Raw genomic sequence first — 10138 nt, forward strand, 5'->3', positions numbered from 1 at the left:
GCTTTTCAAATCGTCATCATGCCCATTCTCGAACCTTGAGCTCTGATACCACTTGTAAGGATTTAGGACCCAAATATGACAAGTGATTGATCATAATCACTAACCCACGAACGACAAATGATGAATTAAAGCAAAACGATAAATAAACGACACAAGATTTAACGTGGTTATATCCCAACTCCAAAACACGGAGAAGGGTTTAGTCCACGGGCGCAAACCAGAGACTTTCCACTATTAATTTCGTGCACATGTTAGGGTTACAATAGAGTGTTTATATAGGCAAATCTAAACAAGGAAACAACTTAAGGAGAGAAAAAAAACGCGTTTTTCCTCGTCAGGCTCCCGGATAGGCTTAAGCCGCGCCGCGGCTGGAGGAGCCGCGCCGTTACTTAAAGCATGATTTCGAAACTGACAGCATTACAACCTTCGCACCTCAATCCAAGTGTTGAGCCATGACGCGCCTTAATGAGCCACGACGCGCCTTAACACTAAAACACACCTTTCTTGTTGTTTTAATATCCTTCACACATCCAACACCAAATATATTCCTAATGAATCAATCAAGGTCATATATACTTCGGCTCCTAAAACTCAACAACTTTTTCCAAGTATATAACATTTTCCTGTATTTGTCTTACACACAGCTCTTGAGTATACATGATATATTCATTCATAGTATCTCAACATTACTGGGCATTTCCTTTTTCGAGCCTAAGACAGTAAATCAAATATAGATATATAATGATGATCAGTTTCCTAAAATGCGTATTTCTTTGTACTATTCAAATTTACAGTGTGGAGTTAACCAATTTTACAATGTGGAATTAACCAATTTTATATAGCATGACAGAGCCACAAAGAAATATATATATTATTACATATATGGTATTAAAATAGTATTACGAGCACTAGCATGAAGAACAAATTAAGTTACGGTGCCAATATCCTTCTAATTAGTAGTGAAGGTAGAACTTTCGGTTCCATTCGGTACTATATCGAAAATACCCGTACCGGTACCGAACCAGTACCGCTTTTGAAATTCGGTTCAGTATTCGGTTCTTGATTTTCGGTATCGGTACTTTCGGTTTTAGTACGTTTGGTACGGTACCAGTTCTGATCTCATCCTTACTTAATAGTTCTAGAAGTCGTGAATCATACTAATAAGACAATTACCAGTTGAATTAATTACTACTTAGTAGTATATGTTAACATAATATATCGACCAAGTAATGAAGTTCTAATTTCTATCCTAAACTAAACTCGAATAGCATTGCTCTTAAGTTATTGCAGAACACGTGTAATCCTATGATCTAAATGATCAGTCTAATCAAGTTCTACTGAAAACTTGTCCACTAGTGAGTGTGGAAAAGGACAAATTAGTTCTTAATCGAAAAGGTCATAATCAAAAACTTGAAGAAGGATCATGAGTGGTTGACAACAAATTATTGATTGAAGTTAAAGAGACCCAAGTTAGGATTTAGTCATTTTAAACTTAGATTTATTAGGGTTTTGGTCTAAACAGAAGATCATGGATTTCTTGATGCAATTTTGTCATTTATTGTCATTTATTTTGCTTCTTTATTTTGCTTTAGGTTTGGTGTACATAAGAACTTGGTTAAACCTAACTTAACGTGTTCTTTTGTCTTCACACCAACCTTGAGAGAATTCATTATCTTAATCACTTTTGTTGGTTTGTGTAGAAGCTAAACCCGTTTAATCTCGTTTCAGATACTTTGAATTGATAAATCATGTTTCTTTTTTTCGTTCACAAGTAGTAAAATGTGACGTAATCCAGATTTGAACTCATAATCTCTTAGCTAGTTTCCGACTTTCTATTGCCCATAGGCAAGAAACACTAATATCGATATGTAATAATAACATTTATTATATATCACGATTTTTTATTTTTACTTAAAATTAATTATTACTATTGGTGTATATAATAATAATAATAATATACAAGTTATTATAGGCCTTTCCATGATTTAAGTCTAAGAAGTTTTCTTATAAGCTCAAACTTCGCCTATAAATAGAGGGGTTCCCCACCTCATTAGGGACTCAGATGAGAGTTCAAACACTTGAAGATCAAACACTTCCTCTCTCACACACAATTTCTCTCTCTAGACTTTGTATCCCAAGCCTAAAGCCTTCATCCTTCAAGAAGCTAGACATCAAACCTCAAGCCTTAAGACTTCATGACTTCATGAACACAAGACACATGACGCAAGACACAAGATGTAACGGCCCGGCAAAAACGTCATTGACGGCATCGTTAACTTAGGTCCCGTTACGTGGTCATAGTCCCTATATGAGACGCGTTTGACCAAAATTATGTCGCATTCATTTGAAACGTACAAGACTTACAAAGTTTAGTTTACCAAACAGTTCTACAACGAGTTTAAGTTTACAAAAGTAATAAATTGTAACTGAAATAACTTGCGACATAATTAGTTGAAAATCACGGTTGCTATAAATAGCGTAAGTATGTATGCTTTAAGTTTAAATCCAGAGATGCTATCCCTAGCGTAATGCATGCATGGTTGACCCCAAGCAAGTAATCAAAGTAGAGTGCGGAAGCATGTATCACTTAGCGTTCAAGGTCGTGAGAAAAACATAGAAACTCTGTCAACGAAAACGTTGGTGAAATCATAGGTTTAGTAAGTGAGTAAGTAAGTTGAACCACAATATTTATAACGTTGAAATAATAGTAAACCATTCTAAAATTGTTTTCACGAGCACCCAATTATCAAGGCTTAACTAATGTTACCCCATACACATAGTGTTAGAACATACACTGATTCTCGAAAATATATTTCATCCGCATAACGGTAGCGAACCGTCCGAATGAGGGTTTGTCAAACCCATATGGCCATACAACATAAGTTCTCCCTTACACCCGGCAAGTGTAACTAATGATAATCGAATTGAGGATTTTTGTTCTAACTCGTACGTAGAATGTTTGTTTTCGTACTTGTGTTCACTTTGTAAAACGAAACGTTTATGTTTTATCATCCCAAATGTAAGTTTAAAAGAGTAAAAGTGGGACTATGATCTCACCGTAGTAGCACGCCAAAGTATTTGTAATTAAACGTTGTGCAAATGAAAGTTGCTTAGCCTTAACCTAAACTATTAAGTTGTATCAATTAACGGTTACGACACAAGGTCGGGTGAAATGTGTTCAATTAGTCCTATAGCTCGTTACGGCTCGATTAAATAGCATGTGAGTCAAGTTGTCAAGTTTCATGCAAGATATAAGTATAAAAGCATGTTAGAACGATTGCATAAGTGTTTGGTTAAGTTTGACTAAAAGTCAAACTTGGTCAAAGTCAAATTCAAAGTCAACGGGGTCGGGTCGGGTTTCCGACCATTACACATAAAAACGTAGTCATATATAAGCATGTTGGCAAAATTTCATGTTAAACGTAGTTGCTAGCAAGCGGAAACGATATTGGAAAAATCACAAAATGGCTTTGGTTAGGGAGAATCTCGCGACCGCGAGCCCAAACTTCGCGACCGCGAAGTGGCCTTTTTCAGCATCTGGTGGCCGCGAGCCCAAACTTGTGATCGCGAAGTGGGTATTTTCAGGAGCTGTTTGCTGAATTTGTTATATGCACGAACCAAACTTCAATCTAACATAAATCATGAACCGAAAACATTCAAAACACGTATCTTATATCGTTGGAAAGGTATTTTAATGAGGAATACAACTAAACATATTTTATCAAACAAAAACATCATTTACCATAACCGAAATCTCGTCGGATGATCGTTTAATGCTTATCATTTAATGTTTCAAGTCCATAAACGCATAAGATGATTCGGGCATCCAATTTACACATACGATACGCCGTTTCGAAGGTAATTAAACATACATTGCAACTAAACACTTATTAACAACATTTCATAGCATTCAATGCATCAAAAATCACATTCAAGGCTACCAAACCCTAACCAAAAATCATAAAATCACTAATCATGTTAATGTAAGGTTTTCATGTCATCCAACATACTAAAACGAAGCTAATGATGCTAGTAACACATTTAATACATGAACTTCAACATTTAATCAACATTTAATCAACCAAAATCAAGGATTAAACAAACCCATTTTCAAGTTCATGCTAGTTACTCAAAACATCAAGAACAAGCAAACAAATCACATATTCATGTTATAAACGAGCCATAGACACTAACTAACACCATTTCAAGTCTATGGAACGAATTTGGAAAATCTAGAGTTTTTAGAAAGTTACCCAAACGAGATGAAGTTAGTATCAAGTTGTAGAGGATGAAGAGAGGATTCCAAAAGTACAAATCGTTTTGTTGTAAGCTTCCTTGAAATAATTTAGATGATGATTTAGTGTTGATGGAGAAAAATGGTTCTTGTTGCTAGTAAGAAAAGAAAGAAAAAGAAAAAAGAAAAGATAATGGTGAATGGGAGGGAAAAAATGGAAGTAAGTGGGAGGTGGGTTGACTAGTCAACCTCTAGTCTTCACTTTGGTCTCTTGGCAACAATAGTCCCTCGAGTTTGAAAGCGGGTGCGTGAATTAACCAAATGAAGTATTTTTAAATATGCGAGAGTAACGAAAAATGTTATAATCCAATAACGGAAATGCTAAGAATGTTAGTTAACGAAAGGTACGAATAGATGACGTACGATTATTATATAAAGAAAAAGACGGGCGCTAAAATAAATTAACGGAATAAGTCGGGTTGTTACATTACCTACACCATAAAAGAAATTTCTTCCAGAAATTTAGTTGGAAGTAGTAGTTGTTGATTCTTCCTCGAGACCTTGCGTTGCCAATTCTATGAATAAGCGAAGGCACCTCCTTTGGCATTCCAACGGAAGAGACCATCGGGATTTTACGTTGTTTTAGAGTTTGGTTTCATGATTCATAATTTCAACCGGTCCTCCTAGGAAGTGAAGTTTGTCATCGATAGTAAGTTTATCAGAAGAAATAACAAGTTCTTGTTCGGCAAGACACTTCTTTAAGTTTGATACATAAAATGTAGGATGAACGGAATTTCGATTGAGTTGGGAGTTCGAAGCGGTAAGCAACGGGTCCAATACGCCCCAAGATTTCATAAGGATCAGAATATTACGGATCTAGCTTTCTACGATTCCTGAAATGGATTACACCTTTCTGAGGTGTGACTTTTAACGTTACGCGGTTACCCACTTGGAATTCGGAAGGTTTACGTCTAACATCGGCATAGCTCTTTTGGTGACTACGGGCCGTCTTGAGCCTTTCTTGGATTTGGGCGATCTTAACGGTTATTTCGTGAATGAGTTCGGGTCCGGTGGTTTGATTGTCGCTTACTTCGGCCCAACAATTTAAGAGAACGACATTTGCGGCCACATAAAGTTTCAAAAAGGTGCGGCGTTAATACTCGAATGATAACTATCGTTGTAAGAGGAATCAATTAAAGGCAACAATACAAGTTCGTGATATGTTTTTCCAAGATTTGAATCGTACGTTTACTTGGTCCGTCGGTTTGTGGATGATACGCGGTCCTCATGAATAATCTGGTTTCCAAAGTTTATTGTAAGGCACCCCAGAATCTAGGAGTGAAACGAGCATCTCGATTCGAAAAGAGGTAGATTCCTTTAAGATATATTTGAACAAGTTTATTAGGAATTGGAAACGTTTGTTAAAACAAGTTTCTTATCGGTTTCTGAAAACGTTCGTCAGGACTATTCACCCTCGTGGTGAATACTAGTATAACGTGAAGAGTCTCTCTCTCTCCGTTGAGAATTTAGATAAAAGATTTCCTTACACGGGAGTACGAGTGTAATGCGAGAGAAATTTTCATCTCGATGTGAGCATAACAAGCATATTGTAGTTCGTCGATAAAACTGCACGAAAACGAGATAGCACACACGTGTAACCTATGTTTTGAAGTTGAAAGAGTTTGGCATTCATTCGGAAGCGTAAATATGTTTTGGCAATAATCAAAGATGTGTCCCTGGTATGGTTGTTAACAATATTCTCAGAGTTTTCGGATGTCAATAAAGAAAAATAAAGTCATGTACATGGCACATGGTGGTGATTAGGTTGATCGAGTCCAATCACCATCACTAGTCATTAGAACTTTGGTATGACTTACCGTAATATAACCACGTTGATTGAGTGTCGTTATATTACGCTAACTCAAACCTCCATTCCTACATCACTCCATAGAATCAAGTTCGTGTGATCGTGAAGTTTTAAAATGAACAAAGTGTAACGACGTCTCTAACGTGACTCATATCTAATCGAAAGAATTAGTGCAACTCTGAAGGAGCGTTTCCCGAGGGAAGTGTATAAACGATTGTTCACGTCAATGCGGTTCAAGTCAAACAATAATGTCTTTAGGTACGAAAGGAGTAACGGATTATGATAACGAGTAGTACGCAACCGTAGTGATAAGTAGTGACGACGATACTTACCTAGAGTAGTAGTGGTAGTAACAAGAAGTAGTAGATAATGAAGGACACCGGTGTAACATCGGTAGTGGTTAGTGATTGCCATGGTGGTGGAAACTTCACAGCGCTCGTGGATAGTAAGCTGAGACAGTGGCGAATAACAACCGAGGAGACAGAGTTCCTGAACTAGTATAACTAATGAAGTCGTCGTCATCCTTACGTGTATGAATCTTGGATTTATGTGTGTTACCAGAAAGTGGCAGAGTACGAGTTTGTTTGAGGAAAATTTGGTACCATTAAGAAGTTCGCCTAAGAAAGATTCAAGTATAAATGCACAGGTAGTCAAGTAAGTGCTATCTATAGCAAATGCAAGTCAAAATGCAATGGTTAACTACCCGATTGTAATCTAGATTCACTAATGCATCCTAACGACTCTGTCAGACACACCAATGCATATCCTAGTTCCCTACAACCAACGCTCTGATACCATTGATGTCGTACGAGGTGTATATAAAATAGTTTATATTTTACTAGGAAAAACTATTAAATACGATACAATTTTACACAAGATATTTATTTATTTATAGAATGGATATACTTAAACCTTGCTACAACACTTATAGGCAGTGTACCTAATCGTACAGTAGTGTAGTTTTTAGTAAGTCCGGTTCGTTCCACAGGGAAATCTTTAAACAAAGCTCAACGCTATATTAGTTTACTTTTATAAAAATACAAATATATATATAAGTAATATTATTATTATAAAGGGGGGTTTTTACCGTTTAATGACCGGTTTGTCGATTTTAAGACTTTAGTCGCAGTTAAAACCTAATGTAAAATATAAAATAAATACAAGACTTAAATTAAAGCGTAAAGTAAATAACGATAATGAAATTGCGAATAATAAAAGTGCGATAAAATAAAATTGCGATAATTAGAAGGTACGATAATTAAAAGTGCGATTAAATAACAATAAATAAAAGTGCGATAATTAGAAGTGCAATTAAATATAAAATAAAGGAAATTAAATATGAAATAAAAGAATTATGCTTATTTAAACTTCTGTAATCATGATGTTTGACGTGTTGATTTTAGTTTTATGCCCATGGGTTAATTGTCCTTTGTCCTGGATTATTTAATATGTCCGTCTGGTTTTTGTCCATAACAGTCCATCAGTCATAAATATAAAGTGCGAGTGTCCTCATCAAATTATTCTTATACCCGAAGTTAAATATTCCAACTAATTGGGGATTCGAATTGTAACAAGGTTTTAATACTTTGTTTAATGAATACACCAGGTTATCGACTGCGTGTAAACCAAGGTTTTACTACTTTGTTAACAATTACACCAATTACCCTTGAATGTAATTTCACCCCTGTTTTAATTATTCTAGTGGTTATTAATCCATTCCCGTGTCCGGTTAAATGAACGATTATTCGTACATATAAATACCCCGCCCATCGTGTCCGATCGAGTGTATATGGTAATTTATAGGGACGCCCAATTGTAAATCTTTATATTAACATTAACAAACTATCATTTAGTTAAACAAATATAAAGCCCATTAATAGCCCATAGTCTAATTTCCACAAGTGTCGTTCTTTTGTCCAAACCCCAATTATGGTACAAAGCCCAATTACCCAATTTTAGTAATTAGCCCAACATCATGATTACTTCGTTTTAAATAAGCATAATAATAACTTAGCTACGAGACATTAATATAAAAAGGTTGAACATAACTTACAATGATTAAAAATAGCGTAGCGTTACACGGACAGAATTTCGACTTACACCCTTACAACATTCGCTAACATACCCTTATTATTAGAATTATAATTAAAATTAAAATTAAAATATAAATTATATATATATATATCGTATAGATAGAGAAGAGAGAAAATAGAATATGAAATTTTGATCAGAATTCGGTTTGCTTTATAGCCAGAGTTGAAATTTGGGGCTCCGCGACTCGCGGCAAAAGCCTCTTCAAACTCCGCGAGTCGCGGAGATAGAAATTACAGCTCACACCCTTGGAGTTTCTCTGCCGACGGTTTTTTATATATAAATATAATATATATATAATTAATATAATTAATTATATATTATATTATATTTATATACATAGTTAACTTGTAATTTTTAGTCCGTTGCGTCGAGCGTTAAGAGTTGACTCTGGTCCCAGTTCCGGATTTTCGAACGTCCTTGCGTACAATTTTATATCTTGTACTTTGCGTTTTGAATCTTGTACTCTTGTAATTTCGAGACGTTTCTTATCAATAATTAGAACCTTTTTGATTGTCTTTTGTTCTTTTGAGCTTTTTGGTCGTTTGCGTCTTCAATTCGTCGAATCTGTCTTTTGTCTTCACCTTTTATTATTTAAACGAATATCACTTGTAAATAGAACAATTGCAACTAAAAGCTTGTCTTTCTTGAGGAATAATGCTATGAAATATATGTTCATTTTTAGCATTATCAAATATTCCCACACTTGAGCGTTGCTTGTCCTCAAGCAATATTGTCTTGAAATACTAGAATCACTTCTTTATTCTTCACACTTTGTACATCAGTGATTTCTATACGGCGGTATAAACAATGGTAGTAACGATATGGTTTACAGTCCCACATGACTATAAAAATTTAGATCCATTAAGGAAATTGGATCTTTATGAAAACATTTGATCTTTTGAAATCTAGTTTTTATCCTAGATAAGTTTTCCGGAATAACCCTTTACCGGTGTTTGCAAAATATTTTTGTGGGTTTGGTGGGTTTCAGATTTGAAAATTTTAGCTCAAAACTTGCGGTTTTGTGTCACCCACTTGCTAACCTTGTATTTGGAAAGCAACACGTCCAGTTTACTTGTCCCGTATATTACCTTTCGGTAAACTACCGTCCGGTTGTAAAGGAAAGCGTTGAACAAGCAACTGTTAAGGCAATGTCCCCTGACATGCTTTTAATTATGGTCTATAACGTGTCGGACGCAATTACTATCCTTGGTAGGAGCAATAGTAAAGCTCACCCTTATAATTTTTTCGGTCTGACACAAGGTCCTGTCTTTGACCACTATGCAACCACCGTTCTTACGGTTGACACCCGATTTAGTTCAGGTGACCTAATGAATTCCAGGTGAATTCCTAGAATTTTACGTTCAATGGTAATGAACGCATTGAAAATAGGGTTTTCAGAAAACAAATCGGTTTGTAATTTTTGATCAAAATATTTTCTCGTTTAAGCTCGAGTTTAGATATCATCGAATTCCATGAGTTTGTAATTCTCAATCTTTAAGGTCAATCTCTAGGATTGAGTAATATCAGTCTTAAAAGCTGATTTTTAATCTTTAAGGATATTATCCTTTCTGGGGATCTGATTCATTAGTCTTATCCAGCTAATTTGCATGGTGCCCCCCCATTGTACGAGATAAATCCTTCTCATGGTTAGGATAAATCTGACCACTTGGCGACCCTGTTTAATGCTGAGGTCCGTGGATTTCCTGCTGATTTTAGTGATGACTTTTCTAGATTTTTCGTCAACCTACAGCTGGTCTGGACGACAACTTCATGACCTAAATCAAGAAGCGCGTGTCTTTTTCGGAAGACTTTACTTCCTTTTAATGATGGAATTGATTCATCAAGTAGATCCATCTCTTCTTTTCTTTCATCGGGTAAAACAGTTTAGTTTAGTCCAAAGCAAAAGTATTTTCAGTTATTTGTTACAGATATATGTGACATAT

Source organism: Rutidosis leptorrhynchoides, chromosome 5 (assembly GCF_046630445.1).
Source record: "Rutidosis leptorrhynchoides isolate AG116_Rl617_1_P2 chromosome 5, CSIRO_AGI_Rlap_v1, whole genome shotgun sequence".
In the NCBI taxonomy this organism is placed as follows: Eukaryota; Viridiplantae; Streptophyta; class Magnoliopsida; order Asterales; family Asteraceae; genus Rutidosis; species Rutidosis leptorrhynchoides.